This window comes from Meleagris gallopavo, chromosome 15, assembly GCF_905368555.1.
Source record: "Meleagris gallopavo chromosome 15, MGAL_WU_HG_1.1, whole genome shotgun sequence".
In the NCBI taxonomy this organism is placed as follows: Eukaryota; Metazoa; Chordata; class Aves; order Galliformes; family Phasianidae; genus Meleagris; species Meleagris gallopavo.
This window is the reverse complement of record NC_139418.1, coordinates 10644510-10658310: the sequence shown is the minus strand read 5'-3', so window position 1 is coordinate 10658310 and position 13801 is coordinate 10644510. Positions and strand designations below refer to the sequence as shown.

Here is a 13801-nt window from a genome sequence, read left to right as displayed (position 1 = left end):
GGTTACCAATATATGGAAAGCGTTTACCCATGTTTCAACTTTACGTATCTATTTGTGGTTCTGATGCAGGCAAATGCTTGAGCTAGTGGTGCTCAGCACTGCTGTGAAGGATAGATGTCCTCTGGAACTGTCAGAAGGTGAATGTTTGATATTGGGCAGAAGCGGTTCCTACATTGTGTCTGTGCCAAGTCAGTCACTGGGAAACCTATTCTGAGAAAGACTCTGCATTCCTGTTATGAATGAATTCACTTTTTGCCAAAGTATGACTGGCTGTCTGGTGCTAATCAGCGGTAACAGGATGACCTTTGCAAGTGAATAGAGCAAAAGGCAATTTGTCTCACAGAACTTGTACAACTGTGTTGTTTGATGAAACAACATGATTATAATCTTCCCACAAAGGCACGTAAACAATTAAAGTAAATCTCCCTCATATGTTGTGAGGTGTTTACATAACTCATCCTTCTCTCTTATCGAGTGATGTGTACAACACACTCCTGACTTGCAGAACTTGGATTGTATAACCTTAATCAAACCTGATAAACAAATGTTTCCTATAATGCTGGAACAACATCAAAACAAGTCAGCACACATTTATTTCTGCACCTAGATTCTGTTTTAAAAGACTTTCAGTTGCCAGTATGCAGTTCTAGAAAAAATAAACTAGTGGACGTGCAGAAATGTACGCTATTTCTGAGAGTGTAGATACTCCCCATTGGTGCCTGTTCTACTATTTGCTTTGTCCCAGCTGCCAGTCTGGGGCTTGAGTTTGTCATTTGAACAGTGACTGGGAGAGCCAGGTTGTTGGCACTTGTGCTTTTTATTTCAAGTCAAATCTATCATGAATTTATTTGTTTACCAACATTTTATTACCAAACATGACATGAAGACTTCTACAGTCCACCTCAGTGGTGTCCTGCTGTGTCTGGGCTCGGTTCATTTGAATGTTATTTCACAGGGAGCAGAATGATCAAATTTCTCATATAACCCTAAGGTCTGAGTCTTGAAAGTTCTTTCTTTTTTTTTTTCTCATCTCACTTTATGTGGGAGAACTACAAAACTTATTTCAGTGCACAGGAAAAAGTGTGTTAATGTGCCAACATCAAGTGAATTCCATGAGTCTTCTATTCATTAAACTCCCAGTTCCTCTGCATATAATTTATGTCAGTTCAGTTATGCTCCTCCAGGGTACGCTGCTAAAAGAAAAAAGAAACAGGTATTTAGCCAAAAAGAGGTGGTTTTGGCTCCAGAAATCAACTTACACCTACTGACAAAGGAAAAACAGACATGTTTTGCCAAAAAAACAAATAACCAGACCTATTTTTAAAGCTTACAGTTAGAAGGTATAACATTTACATTGTTCTTCAGAGATTCCCATTTCCTAACATGTGCTGAATAAAATATTCCTCCTCGTGATGAGCCTTGCACATCCATGGTGCAGCTCACAGCATCTAGTCGTGGCTTCATGCGTGCACAGGACTGTTCAGTGACGAATCTGAACCAGACCTTGGGCCCAAATACAGCACAGCAGCTGGGAATGATTAACTCTGCACCCAGATTTTGACCTGGGCTCACTGATAGTGAAGCTGGCTATTGTAAGGCAGTCTGGATCCAAAATTCCGAGCCAAATGGAGTAATGTTATATAACGAAGGGCTAAATTACTTCTGTTCATGGAAAGTACTTTTGCTGCTAGCAGAACTTTGAGATCGCTGCTCTCTTCTCCCCCAGCTTGGGCCCCCTCCCCAGAACCAGCCAGGTCCTCCTGGGTCTCCTCAGATTTGGGGGCTGGGGAGAGTGTGTGAGGCTGATTGGCTTGGAGGCATCGGGTTGCAGGGAGCCGTGTGTTAGGCTCGCTCTCTAAGTTAATTATGCTAATTGGAGCACTGAGATTCCTCAAACCTGCCACGTTCAATACGCCTGCTTCCTCTTTGGCACAGCGCAGACCCAGCGCAGTGAGAGAGCCTCTGCAGCCCTACGGACAGAGGAGCAGATGATGGTTGGGGAGAGGGACCAGTCCTTGGTCCCTTGTGATGGGGGTGAGAGGGAGATGTGCTGTAAGAAAAGCTGAACCTCATTTGTGGGTTCCTGGCTGCACCGATGTGACTTCCCTCCATAAATTCTGGCAGGCTCCGAAGCCTCCTTTATAAAAGAATGTGAGAGCTGGAGAAACTCTGAAGACAGGCTCTGAGTGGGTGGGAGACTTGATTAATTGCAATGTCAGACAAAAAGAGAAGGGCATATTTTAAAGTAACAGCAAGACCTTTCCACAGAAATAAAGTAATTCTTAAATCTGCTCTGTTCCATGGGCATTAATCTCAAGTCCCTCCTAGAAAGAGCTGATGAGGGCTGGCCAGGGGAAAGCAAGAATAGGATCTGGCCTGCAAGCTCTGAGAGAAGCAAGGTGAAACAAGAATGCTTTTCCTTCTCCAGTGCGTTCCATTGACAGGCACTGCGATAAACCTCTCCTATTGGAGCAGTGTGCTGTGCTCTCGCCTCTGCCGGCTCTATTTGTGTCTTGTACGTGTTCATCTCACGCCAATGGTACAAATAACACTTTAAAGCAAAATTATGACAGGTTACCCTGAATTTACATTTATTGTTTTAGTATGTGGAACTATTGTGCAAACAAACAAACAAAAAAACAGGGAATGAATTGTTTTCAAAATCATCTCCTCAATGAATTTATTTTAGGGGAACTCTGTTATGCAGAGTTATAAAGGAAAATATATGGTAAATAATTCAGGTTGGAGCCCCCTCCCCCCGTTCCTATGCATCCATTCAATACGCAGCTATGAAAGGGGTGGATGGGGAGGGAGGAGCCTTTCCTATTTTTGTTTGGTGTGTCCACCAAAGTCCCATTTCTAATCTCAGGGGAGGAACAGAGCTGGAGACAGTGAAAGCATATACTGTTAATGCATCATTTGCAACAATTGTCTGTGCTCTGAGAAGTTGCATGGGTAAATTTTGCAGAAATGTCAAATCCCATACGTGTGGAAATAATGAAATAGACTGCAGAAGCAAAAAATGCACTATGGGACATGTGCAGCAACATGTACAGGTTAACATGTGCCATCTACCTGGTTTTGATTTAATTTTCTTTTGATGGTTTTAAAGATAAAGCTGGAAATAAAAGAACATGGTTCGGAGATCATTGGTGTCAATGGGAATTGCTTAATTCACTTCAGTAAGCTTTGGTGTCGAAGAAGAGAATTGGGATGCAAGTTGCAACCCATTGAGGCCAGTAGAAAGACACTAATTTTAGTGAACTCTGAAGTGAATCATGAACATCAGACCAAAGCAGACTATTTGAGTGGGGAGGAATTAAATGCAGATGTTCAGGGAGCAAAGCTCAAAACATATTCAGAAAAAAAATATTATTATATTTAATGAATGTTCACCTGTCATCAGATAAAAGTCCTCAGATTTTAGTGGAACTGATGCAAAAGTTATGGAAAGTCATTGTGGCCAAATACCTAAACAGCAGTGTCTCCTTCACTTAACAGCCCAGGACTGACTATGAAGCTCTTAAGATACAGACTGACAAGCTATTAAGACACAGGCTCAGGATGGGCTTCCCTTGTTCACGATGATGATAGGCTATTTAGTGAATATGCCAGAGGAGCTGCAGAAGAGTGCTCTCCTTTAGCTGTTAATCAGCTTACCAGTTCTTGCACAGAAAATGCTATATTCTGGACTGTGATCCTGGCAAATAACCAAACGGGAAGTGGATTTTCAGATGCTTATTTTATTAATCTTTAAATATCACCTCGCCAGGACTCCAGGTGCTGAGTGGTTTATAATACTCTAAATTGTAATCATGGATAATTTTTAATCCTGTGCACACATTCCCTGCTGCAGCTGAATGGGGATCTCGGTTACTGTAAAATGGAGAAGAGCTGCCTACTTACAACAGATCTGTTCCTACTTTCTGGCACGGCAGCCCAAAGGATATTTCCTGCTACCCCATCAAGTCCTTGCGTGATTCTTAAAATACCGTACGAGTCTGAGAGCATTTGAAAGGAGGAGAATGACACAGACTTGCACGTTCCTGCCCCTGGCACATCAGCCAAGTGGGACCCAATCCAACCACCTCCTGTAGTTAAATGAAGAACTTGACGAATTTTTGGATCAAACCCAGGTAGTGAACTGCCTCATATTAAGAGCTGTTTCACTTATCTTTGAGTTGTATTTCCCTTATTTTGTTTCTGCACAGATAGTTATTTGCTTGAGGGCTGGAGGATTCACAAACCAACAGCATTTGAGTTTTTCAGTGCTGTCTTTGGTGTCAGCCACGTTTCTACAAGGAACTTCAGGGCTATGCATTATGATACTAAGTTTATAATATTAAGTTTATTATGTTGGCACCATACATATTTACAAAGGACTTTGTCTCACCCTCTTCTCAACATTTATTAACTCAGGGGTACAAGGCACAGACTTGATTCACCTATTGACTGTGGCTTCCTTCCAGCAGAGGGAAGCTGCTATAAGATGATTTTATAAATTACGGAAAGGATTGGATATAGGCTTTCTTGATTGAAGAGTAAGTGTTGGCGGTAGAGGAGTGGGTCTGGCAGCTGGCAAGGTTTGGGGAGATGGTGGGGGAATTTCACTGCAAATTGAATTATAAGAGGATCTATGTGATAAGAGGAAGCCTCCTAATGGAGGTTAGTGCTCATTCCCTGTGAAAAGCCATCAAGGTTTGGATGGCTGGCACTTCTAATTCTGTTAAGTGTCAAAATCGATGCTTTATGGGCCGGTAGGAGCCAGGCAGTGGCCACGCCTATGCTGACATACCAATTTGGTACAAGGAAGGGACGAGAAAGGGACTTCCCAGAATAAAAGAATGAGATGTCTCTTGAAATTTAATTTGCTTAATAAGGTTTTAAAAGCATTAAAATCAACTCTATTAAATAACAGGGCCATTTCCACCCTCCTTCTAAAATAAACCTCAAGCTTCGTTTGCAGTTTTCCACTTGTAAGCGACACATGTAAGTGAAGGGCCTGTTGTTGCAACCCTGGAATGCTCCCAAGCAAATGATGCTTCTTTATTGAAAGCAAATGAAGAAAAAAGGGAATCTGTCAAAGAGAGAGAACGGTTTAATTGGATTAAAACCTATGAGCATGTACAGTAGGAGAGGAGAGAGCTCCTCTATCCCTGGTTCCTGTGGAGAAGGCAAGATTACTGGGGTGAGGCAGGAGCTGTGCGGCACAGCACAAGCAGCCATCCAGCGCCTGGTGTTAGCCAGTGCTGGGGCCCCAGAGGAATTGCCGTTTTCTTCTTGGTGGCTGGGGAGTTCTCCCTGGGAAAGGTGGCTGGCAGTGCTCATTAGAGGGAGTGTGGGTCTCCTCTGGCACTGAATGCAAATCAAGGAGCAATGTTTGTGTTTGTGGTTCATTAGCAGTCAAGTGGTTTGTCCAAAATACATTTCACTTTTTCTCTAAAGGGACAGCCTGTAGATTCAAGCCTGAGATTTCTTATGCATTTCAAATGACTGACTCCAGCCCTTGTCTTTCATCCCTGTGCTGTTATTTAAAAGAATGCTGAGTTTTGGATTCCTTCTCATCTGCTTTTAAGGAAGCACGAACTTTGCATGGGAAGGGATAGGCATGCTTTGCAGCCAAGACAGAAGGATGCAAGAAGTCACCTGGTGCCTTGCTCCTGAGATATATTTGGACAAACGATCTTTGCACATTCAGTTTTACTGCAAAGCCACAGCTAATAATGACCCAAAGTCAAATCACTCTGCCAAGATATTCCTGAGATCTTGGGGTGGTATTTCATTTTAGACGCCATAGATGAAATTTCTGAAGGGCTCAGTGTTTTGGATGCTCTGCTCAACTGTGGGTCCAGAGCCTTAGAAAGGTGGGTACTCAGCCCCTTTTTCTATAATGCTTGCACTGTGTTGATTTCACACTTCTGAAACCTGGATCTTAATATAGGTTGAAACCCTGAGGCCTGGGACCTGGGGTGCCTGGCCCTGAAATGCTGCTGCTCCTCACACTGTGCCAACAGAGGAGCAGGAAAGAAAAACTTGGATGGGGCTCAGAGAGGCAGGGACAGGCTAGCGAGGAAGGCTCGGTGGGGGAAGGGGCTCTAACTTGAATAAGAAGCATTTGGAGCCAAACCAGCAGCAGATTGTGGTACCTTCTTAATTCTGTGAGCCACACATGAATGACCTTTTTGTCTGCCTCCGCCTGCCTGCAGTGGGGGGTTCCCCCCCTGCCTTTCCCCACCACACACACTCATTGATAATATACATGTGCTAAATAGGATTAACTCTCCCTCATCTGCATGAGTTGTTCCTCTTCCTCCCGCCACTCAACCCCCTCTCCCCTCCGCACCCCTCAGCCCCCCAGCTCCTTCTGGAGCTCCATGTGGGCCTTGTGTGGAGTTTAGCTCCCTCATTGTAGGGCAGCTGGTAATGTGAGCGGGGCTGAAAAGCCGGCTGTCAGGCTCAGTGCGCAGGAAGAATGGGCGGACGTCTGCTCTGCAGCTTTCCCTTTGATAGACGAGGATAATCCCTGCTATGAGAAGGCTGAGTCAAATGGAAAGGGAGAGCGAGCCCAGCGCCCTCCCACAGCTCCGCAGCAGCGCAAATTGCAAATCCTGGGATTTGGGGCGGGGGGTGGCTCATCCCGCTAAGCGCCTTGTGACGGATCCATTTCTTCCCGGAGATGTCTCTTTCTGGGAGGGAGGCTGCTAAGCCGGCTCTCTGGAGGTGCCCTTTTGGCAGCCCGAGCGGAGCATGGGCACAGAATGGCTCTGCGCTCCACATGGGCTGCAGGCAGGGTGATGGGGACAGGGCCACGCTCCCTGCATTTCTGTTTGCATCAAGAAGTCAGAAAGTGAGTCCTGAGAAAGGCTCTTTGTTTTTTGAGGGCTGAGATGACCAGATCAAGGCTCTACAGCCAGTTTAGCAAGAGGGCAAGGGGAATCCTGCTGCCAAGGTGGGAGCTGGGTTTTTAGTCTCAGTCCCAGCAAAAGGGATGTGATGGGTTAACAGTGTCCCATCTGCTAACGGGGGTATCTCATCCCTAGGAGGAGGCAGAACTGTGGTCCACAGTCCCTTTCCAACTCAGGCAGTGTGGAAACTTGGGTTTCATCACTCTCCTGGATGCTTCACCCTCAGTCAGGTTGAGTGTCTGTGACCGTATCTCACTTTCTACCAAACAATTTTGAAAAGCCTTAATTTTGCAATGCTCATATGGCACGAAATGGTAACATAAAGCAATCAGAAATGAGCTTTGTTCTTCTCTGCATGTAAGTTGTATGGGGTTGGCATTCCCTAGCATGTGCCCAGAGATTTATGACAATGGTCAGGCAGGATATGAAATAATTTTATTCACTGATGTTTACAAAAATCTATGGTTTAGAACTTGGGCCAAGTATTACCATGTTGCTTGGTAACACCCCTGGCACACTGAGAGAAGAAAATGAAGCAGAGCCAGAACGCAAACCAGTTGAGAAGCAAGAAGGGCTCTTCAGATGAATTAAGAGTTTCTTTAGCATATTCTGTTAAATCTGTTCATCTACTCTTGGTGCATCCAGTCTTTTAGATGTATAGTTTAGCTCCACAGTATACACCTTGTTTCCTCACTTTCCTCGATGCTGAATATCTACCTGTGCTCAAAGAACATTTCTGATGCAAAATCTTTGGTTTCATGTTTCCCAAAAGTTTTTTTAAGCCTCCATTTCCTGCCAGCCTGGGAGGGCATGGAGGAAAGCTGCTCTCTCAGTGTCCTAGGACCTGTTCATTGGGTGTTCTACCCAATGGAATTTGGACATGGAAAGGCATCACAAGCAAATGGGTGGCACTGATGGAGCATTTGAGAACCTGGAAAAAACTTTTGTTTCCAGTTCGGCTTTCAGAAGAGGCAAAAGGCCAAGAGCTTTCGTATTACTTACTCCAACCCATTTTCCCATCTTTACTTGAGGCTCACACAAAAGTGGCCCTTGCTGAGCCCTGCAGATGGATTAGCAATCAAGCATACAGCTGCACATACCTGGCACTCAAGCATTAGTGCTCGCCAGCCTCCTCAGAGCCGATCTCATTTGTATGTTTTTGGTGCTGGAATGTAGGAGTGGGTGGAAGGGCCAGGATGTGAGAAGCATCCACAGATGTTTTACAAGAAGAAAGTGAATCTATAGCTTAGGCAGTCTGATTTACTTGAATCTCCAGACTGATTTCTTGGAGGGGTTTGGTGATTTGAGTTTCACTGGAATTTCTGATGGAGGTTTGGGCTGTAGCTTATTTTATTAGAATTGATTTTCCCATATCCCTTTATGTAAGCTTCCTCTCCTTCTCTTGAGGCCATCCTGATCATCTGGACATGAGTAACTGACCTTCTTGCAGAAGCAGTGAGAGAGATGGCAGCTTGCCTCCATATCAGAGTCTTGATTGTGTCATAAACAGTTTCATCTTTATCAAGCTCAATATACCCTAATTAATTTGAAAATTTTGAGCTTCCTCATGATCAAAGACTTATCTATCAAATGCCAGCTAACTATGAGCATAGGCCATACTCCTGGATCTGAAAGACAAATTGCATCAAGTGCATGAGGTGCTCTTTGTGCAGCCAAATCCCTGTCTTTGTCCAGGTGTTTGGAACCAAGGTCAACAAAATACTTTGGGAAAGATGCCGCATGCCTGAATGCACATACCAAGTTGTAAAAATCTGTGAAACTCTTTCATAGAAAAGTAATGGACAGGCCTCCCCGTAATGCAAAGCAGCCTGTGTTCTGTTTGCACTGGAAAGCCTGGAAATAGAGTGAGGTCTGTGCTGGCACACAGAAAATCTTGAATCCTCACAGCCAGCAGTGCTGGCAGCCGGAGATGATCACTGTCAATAATAGGCAGGAAGATTGCACTCCATTGTTGTGGTTCTTTATTAAATTACATAATTTTCATTTTTTCCATCCTTAAGCTCTACCACGTAAAATGGTTTGTCCTGTGCAATCAAATGTGATCTTGAGCCTCAGCTTAAAAAGCCAGTAACAATGAGCATTTTCTAGAATGGAAAAATAAACAGAAAATAAAGGGACTATATAGTAATTCACTTAAATGTGTGTAGAATCTAGCAGGGAGCCTGATACAAAAACACTGAACTGTATCCAAACCACTGCTCTGAATGCATGCATATAACTTCTTGGTGCTACGGTCAACCCAATCTCCTCATCCCAGGGAGAAATATCTCTGACATGGAGATGGGTATCAGGCAAGATAATTTTCTCAGGGTCTCTACTAGCTGTCTGAGAAATATTATGGTATTTTAAGCTCCCCGGTGTTTTGTTTTGCAACGGACTCCAAGTTTTGGCATCGTGCGCCCCTGTGCCTCAGCTGGAAACAGGTAACTTCTAAAGTTATGTCAGTGCAAATGTGATTGTGATGAGGTCTGTGGAAGCCAGGATGTGGATACTCAAACATTATTCGCTTAAAACTGATAGAATAGCTTGATTAATATGATTGCTTTTAATAACATAGGAAGCTTCCGTGAGAGGACTGAGCTGAGTACTACAGAGCAGGAAAGAATCAGCACTGCCAAGTAGCAGCTTTAAGCAGCAAAACCCCCTTACCCTACTCCCCAAGAATTTGTTGCTAGTGGCTCCATGTGTGTGCCCAGATGCGATCTGCAACGCCAGCAGCTCTTTGTGTTACAAACCCATGTGCTGTGAAACTCTGCAATTCATTGCTCTATGTTTCCAACTGACTGCCAAGGCTTTGCTGTAGTCAGTGCCTTTGGATGCTCTTCTTCCTGAATCCAATTTTTGCTGGTTTTAATATGGAAATTTAAATCCAGCATCTTGCTTTTTTATCACACTATTAATGAAAGGCCTTACAGTGTCTGAATTAGAATTTCCTGCTCTGGTTCATCTCAAGTTGTGGAGAATAGTGTGAGTGGACAGATATTGGAAACACAGATCCTGACGCCTATCTTCGGCCTCTTGGTGTCCACTCCTGTTGGTTGCTTTCCATTTCTTGACCAGCTAGAAAGGAACATGTGTTGTTGAGTTTCTGTTGAAGGATGAAATACACGTCCTGCAGTTGGTATACAGTGAGTGTAGAGCACATACATCGCTGCAGAAGTGGACACTTGTGTCTGCCTGGAAGAACTGCATTTGGACTTCTTTACCCTGCTGTTCTAGCATGCTGTGGTCTGGGTGGCAACCTGCCTTTTCTGGTACTTGCCTTTTGGCAGAGCCTGGTCTGTGCCAGATGTTGGGAATTACATGGATTTCTTCTCTCCAGGAAAACAGCGAACTGGTGAAGTAGAGTGATGCCACATTAATGCCAAATCTGAATCAATCTCTTGGTCTGGATTTTGGGGGAATTCATTAGTATTCCTGCTATAATTTTTGAGGTGCCCTGGACCACATTTATAAAAGATTTCTCTCTTCAAGTAGAGATAGCAGGAAGTTATGTGAGTTCTCCCAAAAGCTGTGCTTGACATGCCAAGGATTTTGAGATGGATGGGCTGATTTTGCTATTTCTTTCCCCTGAATGGAGAGATTCAGAACCTAGCAGCCCCAAGCAAAGAAAGGAACCAAGGGAGTGAGTCCATATATACTGAAAGGGGAAAGCAGAGCAGGATTTTGCCAGAGCTTTTTGGAAAGGATCTGGATATGAACTAGCAGTTCACGCTGGAAATGTTGTTCCACTTTTTTAATCCTTTTTTCCCCTTCTGCCTCTTTGTTTGGTTTTGTTGCATTGCTCCTGGGACATTCGGAGTGACAATAAGGCAATTGTTCCTTCAGGAACAGGGCTCAATGAAACAGTGCAGAAAAAGTGACATGGCAAGAAAATATGACAAATACGCTTTACTTCTCTGCGGAATACTGCCATTTCCTCAGTATGTATTCCTGAGCAGAAAAATATCCATCAAGATATTGATTTTAAACAAGGTGTTGCCATTTGTGTATTCTCCTTTCTGGAGATATAAAGCTCAGATCTCTCTTGCCTGCCCTGCAAAGAGAAAATGCACCTAATATCAATTACATTTTTAATCTCTAAGACCTAGTCTCCAAATGTGTTTGTGTCTGCGTATACACACAAACAGTTTTCCCTTTGTCTTCCTATCCAAAATGCAAAAGCATCTCAGATGTTGTGATTCTTCCTTGTTTCTCCCCCGTGGGAGGATGGAAACATGTAACATTATCTTCTAGCTGCCTACTGCCTGTCTCCGAAATTAGCATTTCAGTGACTGAAAGGTAGTTAGTTTCCACACACACACAAAAAAAAGAAAGAAATGGAAGGTTAGTACAAGGCTGACACTAATAGTAATAGGAGATGAGGGAGAGGATATGGGACATGTTGGATTACTAAATGAAAACCGTGATTTTACCAGTCGTGCTAACAGAACAATGAAAGGGGCTTTTACAGAATAAATTAACTCTTTGGGTTTCTGTAATTAGCTACCTCAGGAAGGAAAAGCCTCAAAGGGCACGTTAAAATGGATAAAAGAAGGCTCTTTTACCATCCTAATTTTTTTTATTATTATTCTTTAAAGTATTACTTTTTTTCATTTCTGGAATACTCTCTCGATGAGCAAGGGCAGAGTTGATGCCACTGGATGCAGAACTGATGCTCCAATCCCATATTAATTAATGGAGCCTGTTGTTTATGGCTGTCATGCCAACAAATCACTCCTCGTGCACAAATTAATCACATCTCCTGCGTGGGGCTGTGGGGCTGGGTGGCACAGCTTCCCCAACAAAGGCTCAAGCTGGAATGAAAACAATCAAAGTCAAAAAAAAGTCAAAGAAAATGTTTGTCCTTCCTTCTTTCCTACAAGTCTTCTTTTTTTTTTTTCTTTTCCCTTGTTTTGCCTTGTGATGGAAAAGACTTTTGTCCCAATTCAGTAACAAAAGGTTAAAGCCTTCTCTTGCTGTTAGAAAGTTCATTTGCTGCTAAGTAGTGGAGAGGGAGAATGATGGAAATGATGGTCCTGGCTCTTCCTTTAAAGCTGAGTTCTCCTCAGAGCCATAGCTAGGGGGGAAGATTTGCTCTGTGCAGCTGTTCGGAGCAGAAACCCTCAGGGAGCTGCCAGCTGCCCATGGAGATCAGAGGGACATCCCTGTCGTGTGCTGGAGCCCCAGAGGAGCTTCACAGCATGGCACTGCTGGGCACCACCATGTCAGATGCTGAGAGGTTATGGGATGTCAACATGCACCAGGGATGGACTTCAATAGCTGTTCTTGGAAGGGACTTGGTCATGGAGGGTACCTACCTAAGGGTAGGTGCAGAGGTGGAAAGTCCCTGAGTTTGTTTTCCAGCTTTTTTTTTTTTTTCTTTCTTAATTTTAATTTTTAATTAAGAACTCTAAAAAGGCCCTGAGACAAATCCACAGGGGAAAGAGAACTGAGGGGGGAGGGACCATGTTTCTGAAATCCCACAAAAAATGTTGGTGACGTCAAAGGAGGTAAAAAAGCTTCTTTTCCCCAACATGTTTATTAATTAGGCAGCTTTAAGATCAGGCCTTGCACAATCCACCCCACTCCAGTAGATTTCAGACAATCTAAAAAAATAAAATGTCACTGCAGGGATAGGCAAACAGAGTAATGTTTCTACTCTTGGATGTTCCAGTTCCAGCTGGGTTCAGATATGGAGAGAAACGCTGTGAAATGCTGGCTCCTGCCAGGTTCTGTGGATGGCTGGTTTGCTCAGACTGAGAGCTTGTTCTGCACTATATGGAGTATGAAGTTGTGTATATTTTAGGAAATGAGTTAGAACAATAATAAACCGTCCTGAAGTTTGAAATATTCAGAAGTTAGGTCTGTATGCAGATTTCTGAGATGACAGAATTACTGTTTTGCTCCATGAGCTCCTGCCCTGCAGAGCCTCCTCCTTGGATTTGGAGGTTCCCAGCACTGCCCATGACTCAGGACATGGGATGAAGAAGCACAGATGGTGCAGTCTGCATCCATAAAAATAGACCTCCCTGGAAAGTGAGGGGAGGCATGGCATATGGGGGATGGGGAGGAGGGCGAGAATGAGTTTGGTTGTCTCCTTTTGGAGCAGAGTGCTTTCCTTTGGTTTCACCACCATATCATCATGGCTCACTCTGAAGCCTAAAACAGATCTTGGGCTCCTTCTCTGGCATCTAATAAGAGCCTGGCAATAACTTTGCAGGACTGGACAACAGTGTGCGTTATCCCTGCTGAGATGGAGGCTTCCCAGATGGCCAGCAGGGACAAGTCATTGCTGTTGGCTGTCTGAACTTGTCGGTGGCAAATCTTGGCACCAGAGGTAAGATAGCCCAAGGGAGAGGAGGAGAGTAATGCCATGGGGTGGTTAATGGTCCCTCTTGCAGTGTGTTCTGCAGTGGGAAATGTGGCTGCTAGCCACCACACACGGGCAGTCCTTGTTGTCACTGCACTAAGAGCTGATATAAAGTAAATCAATGCTGTCTGTCTCTAGCAACTTGAGAAGAATATTGCAGGAGAAAAAGCATTTTTTAAGGCTTTATAATTATACTTCGCTTTTCCCCCAAAGAATTTACAAATAAATGTTTGTTTATTGCTTAAATCCAGTAGTTAGGCAATGGATGGTGCATTTGCAAGCACATCTCCTGTAGGTGGATGGTGCTGCTGGCTCTGCCTGATGCAGAACCAGGCTCAAAAACAATGTGAGCACAATGCAGGGCCTGAGCTCCAGTTAGGATCAGTCAGCAATGCTTTGCCCACAGGATTCCTTCGTCCCAGCACAAGCAGAACTCAGGTGCTTGCTTTTAGGCACCCATTTCTGAAGCAGATGGGCCAAATGCAAAACTTGCAGCTCCCACCAGTATCCCAAACCAAAAGAA

At 44.0% G+C, this 13801-nt stretch overlaps 1 long non-coding RNA gene across 24 annotated transcripts in view; it reads left to right on the top strand.

Annotated features, from left to right (window-relative positions):
- LOC104913264 (uncharacterized) overlaps positions 1–13801 on the top strand; it is a 351168-nt gene that overhangs the window by 149082 nt on the left and 188285 nt on the right. For 3 of the 24 annotated variants that reach the window (XR_014886504.1, XR_014886501.1, XR_014886515.1), the window contains one exon: positions 13129–13245. The exons of the other annotated variants lie outside the window; for them this stretch is intronic. This is a non-coding gene — a long non-coding RNA (uncharacterized LOC104913264). The remainder of the gene's footprint in view (positions 1–13128; positions 13246–13801) is intronic. 24 annotated transcript variants of the gene reach the window in all.